The following is a 23002-nucleotide window of genomic DNA, read 5'->3' on the forward strand; positions in this document are numbered from 1 at the left end:
TCACTGTGCCTTTAAATTTAATGAAAAACATTGAATGTGATACACTGTACCAAGTGGAAACAATTGATATTTTCTACATGATCGTTCTTACACAAATTACTAAATCAAATAACTTTTATTGATGTATACTCATTCAGTCATATTAAATATTTTTGACTTTAATAGAAACAATTAATTTATGTTATGACATGAAACACATTTACGTTACCTGACGAAATGGCCCTAAATGTTTGGGCTTATAAGTTTATTCCATTAAGAAAGGATTATTATTTTTTTTTGATGTGAAGAGAGAGAGAGAGAGAGAGAGAGAGAGAGAGAGAGAGAGAGAGAGAGAGATAAAACCTCCATTAAAGGAGACACTATAGTGTAGTTATTTTACATAATAAAAACAAAATAACTAACAAAAGCTAAAACTTTAATAAGAGGCAAATAATAATAATAATAATAATAAATAATAAAAATAAAATTATAATAATAATAATAACTTTCCTGTTCCTTAAATCTGACCAACAGCAACACGACCAAAAATCAAAAAATTGAATAAAAAATGAATAAAAATGAAAAGGCCCATCTCTGGGCGATCACTGGCCTCTTCCCCAAAAATTCGCATCCAAAAGGAAACAGGACAGGCAACATGTGTTTTGGGTTCAGGCATCACTTTTGGGAAATGGCATAATGACTCCTGCGGGACAGATCATTATTCTCACCGGGCCAGAATATCTGACCACCAGTCAGCCGCCATGAAGCAGTCAATGATTTTACAACACTGCCATCTCCTGACGGGTGGATATTGATGTGACTGTGGTGACAGATTTAATCACAAACACACACACACACACGCACACACTCGCACACACAGACACGCACACACGCACACACACACACACACACACACACACACACACACACACACACACACACACAGATACACACAAGCACGCGCACACACACACACACACACACACAGACACACACACACGCGCACACAGACACACGCACGCACACACACAGACACACACACGCAGACACACACGCACACAGACACACACGCATGCGCGCACAAACACACAGACACACACACACAGAAACACACGCACGCGCACACACACACTTACACACACACGCACGCGCGCGCACACACACACACACAAACACAGAGACACACGCACGCGCACACACACATATATACATATTAAAAAAAGATTGGTTATTAATAAATTAGTTGCATGGCATAGCATGTTTTGACTGATTAAAAAGTATAATAACAAAATAAATCTAACATATGCAGACATATATTAAACCCCCACAATTTCCCACTATTATTTGGGGGGAAATATGCTACTTCACATGAAAATGGCTGTTTTTGTTCTATTTTGAAATACATGTTGCATGTCTGTACAAGTAGACTATGTGACCTTTTCTATGACTGATTATTATACTTAATGTTCTCATATGGACAAATAGTTCTTAGATAGTTTTTTTTAGTTGTAGCCTGTACATTTTTGACCACCAGCACTGACATGAATCAAGTTTTGATGTTTGACCAGAGTGGCACAGTGCAAAAGCTTCATCAAACTGAATGCCCTATTAACTTCTCTGGAACAAACTTCTGGAAAATCACTTCAGCCATGGTCTTTCTAGCCTGGCTGGTGCAACGGTTGTCCATCTTCCATCTCATCACAGACATTAATCTTCAGAGGTGCAGCAATACGGGACTGGTTTAGTCCTGCACTAAAAACGTCAGTCATTTTAATAAGAATGTAAAAATGTTCCAGTAAAAACCTGTTAATTGGCTGTAAGTTAATTTAAAAAAATGATACTATACTTTAAAGGACAACATTTGTAATTGTACGGTAAATTAGGGTAAAAATAAATCTGAATTTCCTTATTGTTTACAGGATGTTGAAAATGTGCATATACTGTAAAGCTAAATATTATTAAAATTGTGTTGTTTTTTAATGAGTAACTCTATGCTCCATTGACTTAAGATTTTAAGTGTTAATAACCCAAACAATTGAGTACAAAACTGAGCTATGGGGAATACCCATAATTCCTTGTGCTTGAATTGTTTAATTCTGTTTCCTTATTCAAAGGAAGTTATGGGGGAATTTAAATAGTTGTGATACAAATTCATAGATGTTCTTCTGATTAGTTGAAAATAGTTTTGTTGCAAATTAATGTTACCATTTGAGTGATCTGTGTTCCCTTTGGTCAAGTTGGACCCTGTTAACACTTTCTTGAGCGTTAAAGTATAAGCATTTCTTTGAAGAATTAAGTTTATTTAATAATTCACCTAATAAGTTAACATCTTCTTGATTTGAGCTATGTTATTGAATGATTTAAATTTGGGTCAATTAAATTAAAATGATTAAGTTACTATATTTAAATAGTTAAGTTCATTCTATATGAACATTAAGTTAAGTTTTGGATTACTCAATTTAATTGAGTAGAGTAAAAAGTTGAGCAAACCTAAAGTAAGGCAACCAGCTGCAAAGCATTTTTGAGTATACTCAACCTCAGGAAAATGAGTTGTGTCAATTTAAAAATTCAAGTTGGATTGTAAATTCCATGAACTCAATATAATAAGTTCAGCAAACTCAAAAATATTAAGTTCAATAAACTTGCATTTTTAAGGACAGCTGATAATAATTTTAACTATTCTTGAAAATCTATAAAATATATTCTTTATTAAACAGACCCTTAATTCTACATAAGACCATATGTCAGCCCCATCAAGATACCAAAGAGTTGCTCCAACTTAAAAAGTGGTGTAGGTATAAAGCAGGAGTTAAGTCAACTTTATAACAGATGAATCTTCATTAAAGCGAACATTAATTACCCTGATGGTGACTTTAAACAAAACACAACTTTTTACAGCAAAATGCACATTGAGCAAAAACAAAATTCTAAACAGATTATTTACACATTATTTTCACGTCCTCGTGAGTCGTAGATGCTATGATCAAACACACTTACAATTAAACCAAGTGCAAGGATTGGATTCTGGGCATTGCCTTCAGCCACAATGCTTCTTCAGTTGGCATGCTCAGTAGCAGATGCAACAATATGCATGGCATGAAAGTTGACTTCATTGATTGTTTTATGTAACATTTGATATATGTTCTACTTTTGATAGTTCAATTAACTTTAAACGTTGAGTTTGTCTAACAAATTTGAAGTCACAATGAGCGTTTATTATCATTAACCTTTGAAGATTTAAAGATGTTTTTGAAGATTTGGCATTAAAACGTCTCATCTCGAGATAAACTGAATAATGACTTGCCAATTAAAAGTGATTTTAAGGAATGCATATGTTAAGAAAACTCATTTGCGCTCTAAAACAGTGTTAAGCACCTGCAGGTATGGCCATCTTCATCAGGATCGTCTTGTGAGGCCTGTGCAGCCTGTCTTCACATGCAACTCTACGGTCGGCCAGGGAATTAAATGGAAGTTGTAAAAATAGATGAAAAAAAAAATAAAAATCCAGAAAAAGAATTCATCCTCATTTGGCTGTGACGGTGGTCTGGTTTTTTTGTCCCGAGTGTATCCTCTACAGCTGAAATCACTGAAGATGTTTGCGTTTGCAGGGAAAATATCACATTTATCATTCATTTGGGAGCTTGTAGGCCAGCACTGTTTCCACATTTGACATACTACTCAGTCAAGCAGCTTCATGTCACACTGCTTTCCAAAAGTCAATTCCTATTCATTGCATATATTCAAACCATCACTGATGGTACTCTCATTTGGTTTTATTTGCCCCCAAATACCCACCTCACACATGTTGCCGTAGATACAGCAAATCCTAATCTCCCAGAATTTATCGTAAGGATGGGAAAATGATCAGTAATTGATAATCATTTTCAGAATGTGCAGTTCGGGCATTCCAGATACGCAGCAACTTTTCAAAGTTAATATGTTCAAGTTGTCATTTAAGCAAGTCTTTCTTTAAAAAGGCGAACCAGACTTTTCCGTAATATGCTCTGGCCAAGGTCAAGCACTTTATTACTTATAATTTAATGGCAACTTCATGGATTTACTTGCATAAAGAAAATGAACAGGATGGAACCTGCTAGAATGGAAGTAAATAGCCAAAGTTAGCTATTGCTCAGAAAAGGATTGAAAGTTACATGAGGGTGTTGTTATTTTTTATATTTGTTTAAACATCTTTTGAAATTGAATATATTTAATGAGGTCTGTAATTTTATCAAACAGGATACAAACAAACTAACTGACGTCAGATAACTTATTAAATATATTGCTACTTTGGTAAATTATTAAATTAGTAAATGAGGGGCCAGTTGAAATGCTCTTTTGTGGTAATGTAAGCACAGCATAGTTCTAGCGGGAAGACTAGCAGCTGTACATCATCGCACCATTAGCGGGTAATTCCCAGCCAATCACTTGTAAGCCGTTGCTTTATAAGTCTGCTCACAATCTATCACATTGCTGTTTCAGTGTGCTAACACAGCAACCTCTACCACCCCACCACCACCAGTTGAGTCCCATCCTGCACGGGGGGAGGGTAGCCTCCTCGCCCCTGCCTCCTATCTCCGGCAGGATATGACAGTTCCGAGTGCAACTTCTTCGGACCGCCAGACGGGGTCTACGCCAAAGAGAGACATTGCCTTTCTGTGTTATATTCATCAAATAAATGTCATCTTAAAATTTCACTCAAGTCTGCAAGTCTTTGTACCACGTAATGCCACATATGCTGATGACTGAATTTAAATTTACATTTATGCATTTGGCAGACGCATTTATCCAAAGCGACTTACAGGGACAATCCTCCTGGAGCAATCTGGAGTTAAGTGCCTTGCTCAAGGACACAATGGTGGTGGCTGTGGGGATCAAACCAGCGTCCTTCTGATTAACAGTTTACTAGTTATGTGCTTAGACCACTACACCACCACTCCAATTTAACGATTGAACCTGGAATATTCCTTTAAGGAACTTACTTTTGTAGTAAACAGGATATTACAGAAGACTATCTGAATGGAAAGTGCGAGAAAAATATCTGATATTGAAAAAACAGATGAAATTAATTCTTAATAAATTGCCAGTTTTAAGAAGGCAGTGCATAGCACCAGGAGGCATGACAAAAAGGGGCGATGTCTGCACAAACCATGTTAAATTGTTTGAAATTCACCATATATTCACATAATATTAATAAAAGAAAACGAACTAAGATTTCAGTCTATAAAAAATGTCCTGTGTTATATTGAATGTAAGGCAAGGGGACCAGTTATGATCACATACATCTCACCCAAATGCAGGAAACTACCAGTATTTATTTTTCTTGGCCTCGGTTTGTGCTTTGAGTCTAAAACATTGTGTGTTCTTTAACACTATTTACAGCTGAATCTCCAAAACTCACAAACACAGTTAAACCAAAAGGAATGTTCCAAATACATACCAATATGGCAGAAGTGATGAATCTTCACGTTCTTCTGGAAAATGGATAGAACTCCCTGCTGATGGCTATTTCAAGGCCTTGGGTTACTAAGACAGAAACTTCTGGAGCATACAGGCCTGAGTTCCCTCTGTGTTTCTGTGTGCTGGTGGCCTGAACTCTCATCTGTCCAGTTTCCCTCAGAGGCCATAAATTGCTCAGATGAGATGAAGTCTTTGTGTTCCCTCACTAAACTGCTGCGTGAAATCTGCATGGCTGTGTTTTGACAGCCCATGGCTTTAAATCATTGTTTTATGACGGCCAGAGAAAACGTGTCCATGTTCCTGCCGCTGATTTATGTTCATTGGAGTCCAGAGAATATAATAATTTGGCCCTATAGCAGATGGATCGAGATATAGCAAAAGGCTTCTCTGCCAAACGCTCTCATACGCCACACAAATGGAGTCCACATGCTGGAGACAGACCCGCTAACATCTCTGTTCACCTTCTCAATGTCATGTGTCTGTAGATTCTTCCAGCATCTCCTGCTAATGGAGTAACATTGCTTTACACACATGGGCCTCAAAACATAGTTGGACACTTTAGTCACACTTTGATGTTGTCATTGCATTAGATAGTTCAATATCAAAGCAAAGGCTGTTTATTTTAAAGACAGATAGAACAAGCAAAACATTTCATTAAAAATATGTGTCTGAAAAGACAAAATATATTTGGTTACTTTCTGGCTGGAATTGTCACTCAAGCGAAATCATTCATTTTTGACATTTCCCTCCTTGTCTTTAAAAAAGGTTCAGATTCATCAGAAATTTGCATCATTAATTCTGATTAAAAGTAATGTCCAGCATCATCCAACCACTGCCAACCATGTTAAAATACATTTCAATTTATGTACTGATTATCATTGTCCCATGTCTGCCAAACATGTGGTCCAAACATCATCTGCAGCCTGAAATTGGAAGTTTGGATTTACAGTAATGCACTTAGCTGCAAAGAGACCAATACGATGCTCCCTTGCTCCCTATTTAGTGAATGACTCCAGTGAACTGTCTGTCTACACTGATCTCAGAACAGTTTGAAATGCACCTTATTTTCATCCTAACTTCATATAAAGCCTCTGAAAGCAGCATTTTCCGCATTTGGATGCATCCATTGGGTTTCAATTGTAAAAATGTAATTAGGTTTCTGACCAGATGTAGTTTGGTTGCCGTTTCTCCTAAAGACAAACTCCGCTGTGGTCAAAGCCATGTTGTTTTGGACTCTGTACTGAATGCACAGAGTGTCCTGAATTGAGATCAGTTGGTGTGAATAAAATGTAATTATTCATGTGTATAGCGAAGCATAAATACATGTCCACGCATGTGGATGCGGGTCGCACGATGTTAAAGAAAAGGAGAGATGAGTCGAAATTAATTTTAGTGGTTAACTACATAATGCCACAAATGCTGTCGATTGAGTTTCACTTGTATTGAACCCGGAATACACCTGTGGTTACGCTGCTATGACACCTGTTTAAACTTGAGGGGAACTGGCATCATAAATCCACAAAAAAATTGCCATGACAACAGTTGCTAGGAAGTCATAGAAAAAAAAGGCTCAGAAAAGAGAAGCTCTAGCATCATTTGATTGCAGATGACACTTGATTAAATTTTCTGTTAACTAACGCAATGACTTCAATACATTTTTAAGTGACTTAACTGTCAAAATACTTTTGCCCAAATGTCCAAAGCCCAAATCCATTGGGATCTTAAATTGGGGAATATAACTCTCATAACTCTCGCTCATTAAAATAAGGAACTTAATACCTCAAATCATGCAGCTTGTGGAGGAGAGGATCTTTTTTAAACAACCACTTATATGAACATATACTGTATGTATTTGCAAGACCAAATGGACAGTAAATGTATTACGTGTGCTTGTATATTTTGTGTTCTCATTTTCCTGTAGGTCATACTGGAGGTCGTGGTCTGACCGGAGGGACAGCGGATACCCGAACCACACTGGCACTTACTCACTCTTCTAGAGGGCCAAAGGAGTTGAGCAGGAAGCCAACAAAACTAAACAGTGTTTTGGGCCATAAGCTAGCAGATGTTAAATTTAAAAAGAATTGATTCTGGCAGACTGCAGTCCAAAATATGTTGAGCTTCACATCGTCACATTTATATTTTGTATAACACTGACAACATAACTAGCAGCCTTAAACCATGTACGTCTGTTTAAAATGATTTAACAAAAATTCAACAATCAACCACGCTCATGTGAGCTGTCCACCATTGAGATGTCCTAAGATAGACCTCAAATACTATATACTGCAACACTCTATTAGTAGGGGTCATTACAAAAGCTAATGTGGGCCTGGAAACAATGACACATTGAAGGAGAACTGTTTGTTCACACTGTTGGGGAAATGTATTTATTATCTTAAATCTGATTTTTTTAGAACGACTCTTCAAACTGCAAGGTATATGTGGGTGGCCGGATCTGATTAGCAGTCGCTTTTCAAGGTTCACTATGCATGAGACTTTAGCAATGGATGTTTTACCATTGATTATGGTTTTTCATGAGGGCACTGTACAAATCTGAACACATTCGTTGCTAAAAACCTTTCAGATTGAGATGCATTAACAAAAACCTGATTTTAACTGGACTTCAAAGCACATATGATAGTTTGGATAAGGCTTGTGAAAATTGGATTTCATGTGTTGTTTTTTCCTGCTGTTCAGACTTCATATGGATTTTAATCAAATAAGAAAATCATATTTTTTTGGTGCTTGTCTGAACAAGACCTAAAAGCTCCTTTATAAGAAGTGAGGCTGGTGGAAAAATTTATCAAAAAGGAAATCTTGTGCATTTATTCTCAGAACGCCTCTTATTATTTCTGAAAGGTTTACTAGTTTAGCCAATCTGTTGAGCTGAGGTCTGACTTCAGCTTGACTTGATCGGCAAAAGGAACTACATATCTCTCCATACACTTTAAACATTGAGCTGTTGGGGGCTTCAACCAAACCCTCTTTCATCCCCAAGTCTTCCCACACTGTCAAGTGCAGAGCTGCAGCATGGAAAAAGATTTCAACAGTGGATTCAAGACAGCAGACGGCCACCCATGTCTTACCTTATGCCCTTTGGCCCTGATCCTGCAAGATGAGTTTTCCTCACTTGGAAAACTGGGTTTGTCTTTGCAGACAGCTTTGGGTTGAAACTGCTTCTTCACACAATCCCAAATTTAAACCGATTACACCCTCTACTGTAATAGCATGGCAATAGTTCACTCATCACTGTTACATTTGCAGCAGCAATATCAATAATATACTTGTTGCACTGGTAATTTCCACCAACAACTGTATTGTGCATATGAACTGTGCCACTTTTTAAACAGTTATCTTACCCAGAATGCCTAAACGTTAATTTTGCGTGCATACATTTTGTGCACATTAAGCAGTAAATAGTACATTTAAAAAATCTCATTACAAATTGTTGACATTTACAACTTTGTCTTGCTGTGTATAAACAAATGGTTCTTAGTTTTTGTTTATTTAAGCCAAATCATCATTGAATTTTTCCTTACAGGAACTTTGCGCAGCATATGGACAAATATATACGGTATGAGCACTATGGGAATGTTTGGGTTTAATTGGCTGTAAAGCGGTTAATGGGCAAGGATGAGGCAAGAACTGGCTTGACAATATAAATAATAGTTTTAATAACAAACTGAACCAAAAACACACAAACATAAACACAGAGAAGTTACATGACGTTCTCTCTCTCTCTCTCTTTCGAACCGTCGTCACCGGCCGCATTTATCCCTCGCGCGCCCCCATCAGGCTGATTGGGGACCTGCGTGCGTTGTTCCAGCCTGGCCACGCCCTCCTCCGCTCTACATTGGCATGCATGAACTTTTGTGCTTTTGTTCTGGGTAAGTATTCAAATGGTCAGAATTGGGAGTCACTTCCTCTGAAAGTGTTTATTTTGTACCATTCCACACTTTAATAGTTCACAAAACCCATCATAATTTCACAGAACTACTTTCCAATTTTGCAAATAATAAGAAGTTTCATATTTGTTGTGGGGCCCCCTTGTACTTTTGGGCCCATAGAATCGTTACCACCTTTCACCCCACTACCTACGGCTCTGAGTCGGAGTACATCGGAGTACATCTGGGCTGATGGATTTAGAGATGACCATGTCAAATGCTTCAAATTATTCATTTCTACATATTTTTTAAATATGTATATTTTTGTGTGTTTATTTTATTTATGTGTTTCTAAATAAATTGTGGTTATAGGAACACAGAATAAACAGTGTGCACACTAATTTGCTATAGGCCTCATTAGACCACAAATATTAGGACTTGGTGAAGCTCTCACGCCATGCTGTTAATGTGTCTGCTTGGGGGTGAGAAGGTGAAACCAGATGTCTTACTCAGCCTAATGATAATGTGTAAATTGTGCTGGGGCGTGTGTGACAGCTGTTGAATTATAAGAAGATGGTGAAGGTAAATTTAAATGAATATTTATGGAATTTAGTGTGCAATGTCGTATATCACCTGTGGGTGTCGCTGATGGAACACTAAGAGATTCTGCTGTTTTTGAATGCACTGCTTAATGGTGGGGCTTCTGTTGTACTACGAGAATAATGTAGTATATTATAATATTTCGAATGGATGTAGTATATTGTCAGGTTTTGCGGTTTTTACAATGAAACGCTTTGTTCACATATTATTATGTGGCAAATATTGGATGCATTTGTGAGCAAAACGTTACTGGCTTGTAGTCCATTAGTTGAAAGTTTGTGTCTGCTTGCAATTGTTTTGTGGGATCAAATATTTATATTGACTCATCTGCTCATGACCCTTTAATTAAAATAGACAAAAAAAAGTGTTTCTTCCCGCTTAATTTCCCTTAATTTCTTATTGTTGTCTCTCCACCCTCACATCAACCCCCTGTTCCAAAGAAATATTTAATATTTAATTTTTTTTTCTCCCTGTCAGGGAATCGAACCCCAGTCTTGACGCCTTCTGATCCGGCTTAACTTCCCTTAACTTTACCCATTCATTCTCTATGGTAGTGCTTAACACTACGGATGCAATATATCTTTGGCCACACGTAGATTCCACGGCGCTGTTCCGAGTTTTCTTAGGCAAGTCTCAATGATAAGGAGCGGACAGTAAGCTGCGCTTACAAAGAGGACACGCGTTTATTTTTAGCCAAATTGCTCACAAGAACATTTATTTCGTTTTATAAAACAAAAATATAAAGTGAATTGCCTAAGCAAGATTACCAACTAAATACAATGCATTTTTGTTTGATCAACAGTAGTCCTAAACCACACAGTAAACCATGCTCATGCACATATGCCATGCTACTATTTGATATCAAGTATTGGCTACACATTGTATTTGTCCAGTGAGGTTGAGCAGGAAGAACAAGCTTTGCAGTTCAATCCAGAGGGTCCCAAATAAAATACCTATATATATATATATATATATATATATATATATATATATATATATATATATATATATATATATATATATATATATATATATATATATATATATATATATATTATACCTATATAAAGTGCACGTGCAAACATGTGCAAAATGTACGGGACAGTACAAGAAATTTCTGAAAATGAACAGGTCAATAGACACAGTGAGAGACGACCAGTATACAGTAGTGCAAAAAAATGACAGTTTCTAAAAACGTAAACATGAGATATTGCTGTATGCACGTAGCAGTTATTGGGGTAGCAGACAGTTATAAAGTGACAGTAATTAAAGTACAACTCAGGACACGTGTGTGTGTGTGTGTCAAACCAGTCTCTGAGTATTGAGGAGTCTGATGGCTTGTGGGAAGAAGCTGTTACACAGTCTGGCCGTGAGGGCCCAAATGCTTCAGTACCTCTTGCCAGACGGCAGGAGGGTAAAGAGTTTGTGTGAGGGGTGTGTGGGGTCGTCCACAATGCTGGTTGCTTTGCGGATACAGTGTTTTTTGTAAATGTCTTTGATGGAGGGAAGAGAGACCCCAATGATCTTCTCAGCTGTCCTCACTATCCTCTCCAGGGCTTTGCGGTCCGAAACGGTGCAAGTCCCAAACCAGGCAGTGATGCAGCTGCTCAGGATGCTCTCAATAGTCCCTCTATAGAGGTGCTGTTGAGGGACCAGGTGAGGTTCTCCACCAGATGAACACCAAGGAATTTGGTGCTCTTGAAGATCACTTTGTGCTTTCCTAAAGTCAACAACCATCTCTTTTGTTTTGTCGACTTTCAGAGACAGGTTGTTGGCTCTACACCAGTCCGTTAGCCGCTGCACCTCCTCTCAGTATGCTGACTTGTCGTTCTTGCTGATGAGACCCACCACGGTCGTGTCATCTGCAAAATTGACGATGTGGTTCGAGCTGTGCATTGCTGCACAGTCATGAGTCAGCAGAGTGAACAGCAGTGGACTGAGCAGCCCTGGGGGGGGGGGGCCCACCTCCAGTTGCAGAGGGAGGTGTCCAGGCCCATCAGGTTCAGCTTTCCAATCAGGTGCTGAGGAATGATTGTGTTGAATGCTGAGCTGAAATCTATGAACAGCATTCGAATGTATGAGTCCTTTTTGTCTAGGTGGGTGAGGGCCAGATGGAGGGTTGTGGCTATGGCGTCGTCCGTTGAACGGTTTGGACGATACGCAAACTGCAGTGGGTCTAGTGAGGGGGGCAGCTGGGTGTGCCTCATGACAAGCCTCGAGATTTGTCAGAGGATGACAATATTGTTGGATTTGGAGCAGGGCCGGCCAGTGGCATAGGCAGAATAGGCGAATGCTAGGGGTGCCGTCCACCCATCTGTTTTAAATGATAAGGTAAGAACAGAATTTGTTCTAAGAGGACCATATCAAATAAAAAAAGAGTTTCACAAAAAAGAATGATAGTTTGTAGACAATGATCAGTGGTTGAATTGGCTGCAATGCAAGTGGCACCAGCTAAAATCTTGCCTTGGGTACCAAATTGGTCAGGGCCGGCCCTGATTTGGAGCACAAACACAAGGCACTTGGAGGAAGATTTTGAAAACTGGGCCTGATGGGCATGCAGACTTTATAAGGGGAAAAGATGTGTTTCAGGAAGTAAAATGCACCGTTTGCTGCAGTATCTCTTCAAGCAGAAACGACAGCTTATTGTTGCCCCTCCACCATCAAACCCCTCTTCCAAAAATAAAAAATACACTACTCCCCGTCGGGGAATCGAACCCCGGTCTTCCGCGTGACAGGCGGAGATACTGTCCACTATACTAACGAGGATGCAGCTATTCAAATATCAATGAACAATAATAATAAATTTATGTATTTATGAAAAATACATACTAGCTTAAACCAGGGGCGTGTCTAGGGGGAGGCTGGGGGAGGCAGTGCCTCCCCTAGGATTAGCTCTGCCTCCCCTGAGAATTTGAGAGCTTCAGCCCCCAATGTTTTGAGTGTAGCCCTGAATGTATTTTGAATAGTTGACTGACAAATATGAAACCGGACAAAAGCCTATGTAAACCCCCGAAATCATAAGTTGCCTTATTTCACTGTGCTTTGGCTTTGCACATACTGCATACAGCCTGTAAAAATAGACATAGGCATAATCTAGCCTATAGAATGAGTTCCTCTCGGTAGCCTATGGGCGACTCCGTTTCTTCCTCTCTGTTGAATATGCAGCAGGTAGAGGAGGAGCTTGCACAGTCTTTGACATCAACTAACGTTACTTAGTGGCGAGTTAACGGCAATTAGTAGGAAAGACAGCAAAAATTAAGCAAATGAGGCTTTGGGGATTTTTCCGAAAGAAGTCAGTGGGTAAGAATTCACATTTGTTTTTGTCCTTAAAGTCTTAAGATCATCATCTAGCTGGCTTTCACCCACAGTAGGCTAAACCTCAAGAGTTGTAGCCTCTAACCTCCTTGTTTAGATTGACACAGCTTGGTAGCTCTGAGTTAACGTAGCCGCCTCTCACGCGGTTCGAGCCCCGTTCGGAGTGTACTTTTCTTGTTTATCAGGTGTTGTTTTCGCTAAGGATAACCAATAAGCATTAACATAAAATGTATGTGTGACTTGTTTTGTGATATTAGTTTGTAGGAAATATACACTTTGATTTGATTAAATGGTTTTGTAGAGTGTAGCAAAGATGAGCAACAGACTGAGGAGCAGCAGCAGCAGATGTGCCAGAATCAGGCATGGAAACTGGTAACAATTAATCAGTCACTTTACTTTAGAGAAAGTTAAAAGTGAAACATTGTTTATCTCAATGATCCTAATGAAAGGATTTTGACAGATGAATTATTCTCATAGAGATGATGAGAATTATATACAGTTCGATGCCATAGTGTGTCAATGAACTTAGACTAAATTCATTCATGTATTGCTTTAACTTAGGATCTTAAACATCATTTTGACTATGTATGTCAAAAAATATAAATTATTTATATTCAATATTTTTTTTACCTCACTTTACTCACTATAATATAACTCTTTTGTGATGACTTTATGTTAATGTACATGAAAATTCAAGAATCATGATAGATCTAAGGGCAATCCCACCGATCTGCTCTTCCCAATACATTTTCTTCAATGGTATTGGTCCACAATTTGACATATGTAGCACTTGATGAATTAGTTGTTTGAAGCTGATTGCAATAAGTTATGTGCTGTATCTGTTCTTTTGCATCACAGATGATTCAGGGAGGAGAGAGGATGTTGAGGATAGTACTAGAGTGGAAGATTTAGGAACTGTAGAAACAGGCCCAGCCAGAGCAAAACTCAAAGAATACCCTCTCACCAGCTTTGGACTACAGGGAAGTGGTTGCTAGTGTGAAAATAAAATGGTCTGGGCTAAGCCCCGGATGTCCTTCAATGCTGGAAACGCCTCTACATCTGATGATAAATTACAATTTAAAAGTGGATTGTTTTGTGCATATTTTTCCATCGCTAGCAGATGAGTGAGGTCTGACACAACAAAAATCCCTATAAACCCTATAGTCTAATAGGGGCCCTGTGGCTATCTCTGGGTTCCTGGCTTAGAAAAAGATATGCACTAAAACAGATTGTGTGTAGTATAGCTTAATTTTGCGCCTATTTTTTCAATTGTTTATGTTGCCCCCCAAACAAGCCAAATGCCCCCCCCAAACATGATATCCTGGTAACCCCTCTGGCTTAAACACATCTTGAAATTTAAACTGCCACTGTTGAGGTCTACATTCTATCTTTAGATTATTTCATATGAAACTGAAACATTTTGTCAAAATATAACAGTTACATTTACTCTTGTAAAATCCTGAAACAAATTTGTAAAGGTGATGGTGTGTAATATTTTAATATTGTGTAATAGTTCATATTTTTTACTATTTTGGTTAAGGGGCCACATCGGGTTTTAAGTAGTGCATGTCCACATTTTATTGCTTTTGAGATACAATGTTCTGCATTTATTTGGTTTTTGTAACTTTTAAGCCCAGAAATAGTTGTGTAGCTACTCAATTTTCTGAAGTGTATCTGTGACTAGTGAGACTATTCTGCAATTGCCTAAAGAATTGTATTGCTCTACAAAGATAGATACTTTTCTATCAGGCATTAAAAACTCAATAAAGGCGGAGATTATACATTTATTTTGCCAACTCTACTTCCCTGTTCATTTATTATTCAGTTTGAATAATAATTAATAAAAAAATGTATAGAACGACTAATGTTTGTCGCAAAGCGAACGAGTTTACTCTTTATTTTCTTTCTAAAACTTGTCATGATGCGTTTCTCCTCGATGGTTTTTCAACACTCAACAGAATAACACAGGCTGCATGAATATGATAAATAATTACTGCATGAGTTACATTAACATTCAGGTGCGAAGGGACTTCAACGTTTCTAAATTGCACAAATAAAAAATACATTTACATATTCGTCTCTGGCTTGCAATATTTTCAAACATGTTCATTTCATACATTTTCCGAGGGTGAAATCCATTGCCTGCCTGTTAACATTCAAGATAAAAAATAATAATAAAATAAGTGAATTGTAAAGTATTTGTCTTTGTTTGAATAACTACTCAACCCTAACTTACACATTAATACTGGAAAAAGAGCCCCTTTGGTGTAAAAACACATTAAGTCATTTTACGGCGGGATTTAGAATGATGACCATTCACCGTAAATTAGGGCTCCCCCTCCCAACAGAAGCCAATTTAAACACTGAGCTTACCTTTGTCATGTAATATTTCGAATGGATGTAGTATATTGTCAGGTTTTGCGGTTTTTACAATGAAACGCTTTGCTCACAAATTCATCTTTGGCAAATATTTGTGAGCAAAACATTACCCAGCGAGCAAAAAGTCGTCTAGACCACGTCTAAAAGACGTAATTGTTAGACATCCAGAAGACGTCCTCACAGGAGCCAGAATGAAAGTTTTTTATACGTCTTTTCTGGACATTGTATAGACGTCAATTAAAGACGTGCTACAGACGTAATTGTTAAGACATCTAAAGGCAGCCAGAATAAAAGTTGTATTAGACGCGTTTTCTGTAGTAGAAATGTCAAAGAAGACTGTTAAAGACCCATACTGACATGGAAATCCCATCTGTGCATATTTGCCAGGATCCAACTTTAAAATGTTTTTACTTTAAAACAGTGGCAGTGAGTTCGTTCTCACTGAGAAAACCCAGTTACTCATTGTTAATGGTTGTCGTGTCATGAAACTGCAGACACGCAGACCATAGACCTAAATTAGATTGTAAAGAATATTGATAATATTGAATATTCAATTGAATAAAAGTGTAGCCTAGTGTATATAGTCTTGCATTTTTATATCTTATAATATATTTGTAATAAACTGCTTAACATTTTCCTGTAAAACAAACTGATCACTCCAAGAAATAAATTATTTAAATCTGAAAATATATTTTTATTACAAATTTTACCCAAGCTTAAAACCAGAACAGTAAAGTATAAATTAACACAATACAACTTAAAACCTGAACAGTCAAGTATAAATTAACACAATACAACTTAAAACCTGAACAGTCAAGTATAAATTAACACAATACAACTTAAAACCTGAACAGTAAAGTTATAAATAAAAGTGCTATAAAATTTTGTTAAAACAGTAAACAATTAACAAAATGTGGCTGCTATAAGGTCCACAATATATTCATTTACAGCCACCACCCCTGACTCTCCCGGGGCATGTTTCAGATGATCAGATGCAGCAGACTTTATTTGGGCCTCTGTAGCAGCTGGGTCCCATTTCATGACAGCAGCTACAATCAAAGCAAAAAAATCCACATGTAAAATAAATATACAAACGCCACTGTTGTGGTCTAGCTTGCAGCAGAGATACATAGTATACATAGATGAAAATTTGAGTACTCAAATCAATGAAATGATTATGTCTAGTTTATGAAATGCCTAGTTATCAAATCAAAAATCAAGTCAAATTACATCAAGCCTGATATTAAGCATTCCACACACACATACATATATACACACTTTTTTTTTTAATGACCATAATATGAAGCTCACCTTTTATTGCTGAAAACAATTTATTGTCTTCAATTCAAATTTTATCTTTTTGCCCTTCCCTTCATATTGAATAGAAGTTCAATCAGCTGATTGGTGAAGAGCCTAATCCAATCAAAGACAAAAAATAATATGCAACACGATTCCAAAACAATACAATACGGCACAATACTATAAGGTACAATACGGCAGTGAGAATACTGTACAAACAAAACAACATAAGTACATTTTTATATTTCCCACTTACATATCACTTGAAAGAAATTAGAGAAAATAACACTCACGTAACAATCAGCTCCTACAGAACATCACATTCACCTCACGAGGGTTGAAATGCTCAACATACTGTTGTACACTGTGTAAATAATCACATTAAATACAAATCACATGAAAAGCACAATGAACATTTGAAAAAAGTGCATAGCATTTCTTAATGTCAAATGAACAGGCCTGCACCGCATGGTGTGACGTCATATCATCGCGGACATTACACACGACATAACTTCTCAAATATGATAATATATCCATATTTACACAACAAAGTATACATCCACAAATGGTATTTATCAAGATTATTACCACATAACATTATATTTACCCGTTCCCAGAGAGTGAGCGTCTCTCTCACACTACTCGTTGCATGTCTATCAAAACAATGACCGAGGTGAGAATGCATGCGCATAATCTCGTACGCAACACACATAGCGCCACCTGTTGACAACTCCAGGGAAATACAGGTAACCGCTGCCTTTCCTGTCTCCATAATTCACTCAACATATCAAATAACAGTTTTAAACATACAAGGCGAAAAACAAACTTTAAGGGGTATTTACCACCCGGTTACATATAGTTGTAATGTTATGACAATGACGATGTTTGTTATATTTTTGTTGTACTTGCAAACTTGATGTAGTTTTCTTCTACAAGCATTTAATAATAATAAATAAATGACGTTTCGATTGTGGCTTTAACATATTTTCTGTCATTTATTGACTAAATCTGGATGTTAACGGACGTTTAGATTGTGGCCAGATTGGACATCTTTTTCACGTCATTCATCGACTAATTCTGGACGTCAACGGACGTCCAGATTATAGCCAGTATGAACGTCTGTTCTGAACTAGTTCTGGCTGTCAGTGGACCTATAGATTGTGGCCAGATTGGACATCTTTTTCACGTCATTCATCGACTAATTCTGGATGTCAACGGACGTCCAGATTATAGCCAGTATGAACGTCTGTTCTGAACTAGTTCTGGCTGTCAGTGGACCTATAGATTATGGCCTGATGGGACATAATTTATCAGTGTCATTAATCGACTAATTCTGGCTGTCAATGGACGTTCAGATCATGGCCTGGACGGACGGACGAGATATCAACCTGTTTTGTATGTCCACAGACGTCGCTTGCTCAGTGGGTATTGGCTTGTAGTTCATAAGTTGACAGTTTGTGTCTGCTTGCAGTTGTTTTTGTGGGATCAAAGATTTATATTGACTCATCTGCTTTTAATTCAAATAAAAAATGTGTTTCTTCCCGGCTTAACTTCCCTTAATTTCTTATTGTTGCCCCTCCACCCTCACATCAACCCTTCTTACAAAAAATATAAATAAAAACATTTCTCAACAGTAGCCCAAACCACACAGTAAACCATGCTCATGCACATATGCCATGCTACTATTTGATATCAAGTATTGGCTACACATTGTATTTGTCCAGTGAGGTTGAGGAGGAAGAACAAGCTTTGCAGTTCAATCCAGAGGGTCCTTGCAAGGATAGCCTCCTTTCCTTTCTTGAATACTCAAAAAGCTTTATGGAAATTGATGATCTTTGGTGATATATGTCTGAAAGGACAGATTCAGTACCAGTTTTGTCAGAGGATGACAATATTGTTGGATTTGGAGCAGGGCCGGCCTGTGGCATAGGCAGAATAGGCAAATGCTAGGGGCGCCGCCCACCCATAGGATGCGCCCAAATGAGTGAGTGATTTATTTTTTTGCTAATACTATTTTAATAGTATTAATTCGAAATATTACAAAAATCAAAAAGCCCCCACAACAACATAACTACATGGCTTATATTTTCTTTTGCCCTCAGTGTCACCTGGTGCATCAATTGTTATATTATATTATATATCATTATATGTATTCTAGCAAACAGCATACTAGTGAAGTGCTCATTGAATACATGTTTTGTGCATGAATGCTATTTTTGCTATTTGTGTTTAGGCTATAATGTGGCTTAAGTGTTATTATTGTATATTGTTTCACCATCAGCAGCTTTTTATTAATATAATATAACCACCATTTTCTCTTTAAATGCACTTTTGAAATATTTGAATTCCACCCCTGCAAATCCTGGGCCACCTGCAAACACCTTCTCTACCTCAGCACAGCCCAGCCCCAGCACAACATCATGCATCTACAAAAAGGCTGCACCAATAGACCCTGCTGACTGGCCATCTGTTTTAAATGATAAGGTAAGAGCAGAATTTGTTTGAAGAGGACCATATCAAATAAAAGAGTTTCACAAAAAAGAATGATAGTTTGTACACAATTATCAGTGGTGGAATTTGCTGTGATGCAAGGGGCACCAGCTAAAATCTTGCCTCTTGCAAATTGTTCAGGGCCGGCCCTGATTTGGAGCACGAACACAAGGGACTTTTATGAAGATTTGTATCTTCACAGTATCTCTTAAAGCAGAAAAGCCAGTTTATTGTTGCCCCTCCACCCTCACATCAACCCCCTCTTACAAAAAATATAAATAAAAAGATTTCTCCCCGTCGGGGAATCGAACCCCGGTCTTCCGCGTGACAGGCGGAGATACTGTCCACTATACTAACGAGGATGCATCTGTTTGTAAAGTTTTACAATGCATTCTCGATGGTAGTGGCTTACACTACGGATGGCATATCTTTTTGGCCACATGAGCGGCGCCGTTCCGCACAACGTTCATCACAATGTGTCTCATAAGCATACGAGTAAACATATAACACTTAATCATACAGTATAGATGGAAACAATGTGTTAAAATGCAGCCAAAGCCGAGTGCAAGCCATGGTGCAAAGGAACAAGATCCAGATCATAGAGGAAGAGATCCACTGCTTTTGTCCATTTCTTCACTGCTGCATGGCCTGCAAAATGTTCATCACCACTCTGAAGCTTTGGGAAGACAAATGTACTTAAACAGTAGACCTTAAGGCCTTCAATCATTGCTTCTCTTCATCAGCAGGGACAAATAGAAGTTGATAACCTTGAGAACATAAAGAGTAAAAATATTCATGACTAGGGACATGTAACAAATTCAGCAAAATATAAAAGTTCCTTTTCAGGACACTTTTATTTTAAAGATAATTTTGTAAAAATCCAAATAACTTTACAGATCTTTATTGTATGTTTTTTTTTTGTTTAAACAATGTTTTACATAATTGTTCAATGAACCATAAACAATTGTGATTGTCTACATTATTATTTATCCTAATTTGTCTATTTATTGCACCTTCAAAAGCAAGGCAAGTTAACTAAAATAATTATGCTGTATAAACTTAAGTCCAATTAAATAATACTCAAATACAACTGATTTTACTTCTATAAAGTTACTTTCCTGATGGAGAAAAAAAGAAAGATATTTTAACACAAAAAAGTATATCAGGTCCTGATTTGATCCAAAAGGAATTGAACAGATCAAGTGATGTACCGAACAGGGATGGTAGTTGGTCAGAGGGGAGGGTGGAAAAGGGCAATTTGTGCAGTCATCCAAAAAAGAAAGCCACTTCTGACATCAAGCAAGTAGTTACGTTTTGATTCATTATGAACAGAAGCATTTTTCTTTATTTTGTGACAAAAAAAAATAGTGTACTGAATAATCATTCAAATAGGAAATAATGTAAATAAGGGTAATTTTTTCATCTCATGTTCACGTTCTCTCTTACCATGTCATTGAGTCAGCAACCCTCCTGCAGCGTTGCCGGGTCGCTCTGTCTAATGCATAGTTTGAAAGCTGTGCTTATCACCATGTTTGGGTTATCCTGTTCCAGAATATGTCTCACCTCTGATGCCATGTCCTAAACATACACTCACCTAAAGGATTATTAGGAACACCATACTAATACTGTGTTTGACCCCCTTTCGCCTTCAGAACTGCCTTAATTCTATGTGGCATTGATTCAACAAGGTGCTGAAAGCATTCTTTAGAAATGTTGGCCCATATTGATAGGATAGCATCTTGCAGTTGATGGAGATTTGTGGGATGCACATCAAGGGCACGAAGCTCCCGTTCCACCACATCCCAAAGATGCTCTATTGGGTTGAGATCTGGTGACTGTGGGGGCCATTTTAGTACAGTGAACTCATTGTCATGTTCAAGAAACCAATTTGAAATGATTCGAGCTTTGTGACATGGTGCATTATCCTGCTGGAAGTAGCCATCAGAGGATGGGTACATGGTGGCCATAAAGGGATGGACATGGTCAGAAACAATGCTCAGGTAGGCCGTGGCATTTAAATGATGCCCACTTGGCACTAAGGGGCCTAAAGTGTGCCAAGTAAACATCCCCTACACCATTTCACCACCACTACCAGCCTGCACAGTGGTAACAAGGCATGATGGATCCATGTTCTCATTCTGTTTACGCCAAATTCTTACTCTACCATCTGAATGTCTCAACAGAAATCGAGACTCATCAGACCAGGCAACATTTTTCCAGTCTTCAACTGTCCAATTTTGGTGAGCTCTTGCAAATTGTAGCCTCTTTTTCCTATTTGTAGTGGAGATGAGTGGTACCCGGTGGGGTCTTCTGCTGTTGTAGCCCATCCGCCTCAAGGTTGTGCGTGTTGTGGCTTCACAAATGCTTTGCTGCATACCTCGGTTGTAACGAGTGGTTATTTCAGTCAAAGTTGCTCTTCTATCAGCTTGAATCACTCGGCCCATTCTCCTCTGACCTCTAGCATCAACAAGGCATTTTCAGCCCACAGGACTGCCGCATACTGGATGTTTTTCCCTTTTCACACCATTCTTTGTAAACCCTAGAAATGGTTGTGCGTGAAAATCCCAGTAACTGAGCAGATTGTGAAATACTCAGACCGGCCCGTCTGGCACCAACAACCATGCCACGCTCAAAATTGCTTAAATCACCTTTCTTTCCCATTCTGACATTCAGTTTGGAGTTCAGGAGATTGTCTTGACCAGGACCACACCCCTAAATGCATTGAAGCAACTGCCATGTGATTGGTTGATTAGATAATTGCATTAATGAGAAATTGAACAGGTGTTCCTAATAATCCTTAAGGTGAGTGTATATGCACATACAGAACACATTTAATTTCACCTCTGTTAACCTGGGTACGTTTTCACTATGGTTCACTAGAGAACTTTTGTCAGCATGTATCAATGTGGATGCTTTCTTTGTTTCTTCCACCGAGAAAAACACAAAAAACTTAGATTTCATGCAATAATAGCAGATACATTAATAGTATAATAACTGTGTATTGCCTGAAGCAAGTCTTTGTCCATCTCTGTGTCTTCGGTCCTCTCTGTCTTTTTAGACTTTGTATGGAAATACCCATCCTCTGATAAGGAAATGAAAAGAATATGAAACAGAATAAATAAACGAAGCATAGAGAAAACACAGCATTTGTATAGCACATACTGTACAGCCTTGTTCAACAATGAACTATTAAAAGGTTGCCAAATTGCAATTGCCATCACTCTCATTTTGCGTTTTTGGTCAGTTTTTTTGTTTGGCCTTCTTCCAGCGACTTGGTAAAGCCCGAAGGCTATGCTTGACAGCTTCTTTCTTTCTTTATGATCCTTGGGTAAACTGGACCTTTAGAAAAGGTCTCAACTCAGCACTCTAACAAAAAGGAGACTTGTGAGAGAAGCCACAGAGAGCCAACAATCACTTTGCAGGAGCTACAGAGTTTAGTGGCTGGGAGTGGAGTAATGGTGCACCAGTCAATCATATTAAGAGCACTGCATAGCGCTGGCTAACCTGGAGCAAATCTGCTGAGAAGAATTAGCAAAAATTACTGTCACTGTGTGCAAAGCTGACTGAGTAAGTGTTTTAAAATAAAATATAAATCAGAA

At 38.0% G+C, this 23002-nt stretch overlaps 1 long non-coding RNA gene and 2 other non-coding genes across 3 annotated transcripts; all 3 read right to left on the minus strand.

Annotated features, from left to right (window-relative positions):
- Positions 1-12614: 12614 nt before the first annotated feature.
- On the minus strand, positions 12615-12686 carry trnad-guc (transfer RNA aspartic acid (anticodon GUC)). The gene has a single exon. It is a non-coding gene; the product is annotated as a tRNA-Asp (tRNA).
- Positions 12687-16299: 3613 nt separating this feature from the next.
- LOC127622391 (uncharacterized) lies at positions 16300-17731 on the minus strand. Its single transcript, XR_007967967.1, has 4 exons — positions 17521-17731; positions 17207-17277; positions 16926-17027; positions 16300-16663 (listed from the first exon to the last, which is right to left on the minus strand). It is a non-coding gene; the product is annotated as an uncharacterized LOC127622391 (long non-coding RNA).
- Positions 17732-19693: 1962 nt separating this feature from the next.
- On the minus strand, positions 19694-19765 carry trnad-guc (transfer RNA aspartic acid (anticodon GUC)). The gene has a single exon. It is a non-coding gene; the product is annotated as a tRNA-Asp (tRNA).
- Positions 19766-23002: the final 3237 nt, after the last annotated feature.

The sequence above is a fragment of the Xyrauchen texanus genome, chromosome 28 (assembly GCF_025860055.1).
Source record: "Xyrauchen texanus isolate HMW12.3.18 chromosome 28, RBS_HiC_50CHRs, whole genome shotgun sequence".
NCBI classification, from domain to species: domain Eukaryota; kingdom Metazoa; phylum Chordata; class Actinopteri; order Cypriniformes; family Catostomidae; genus Xyrauchen; species Xyrauchen texanus.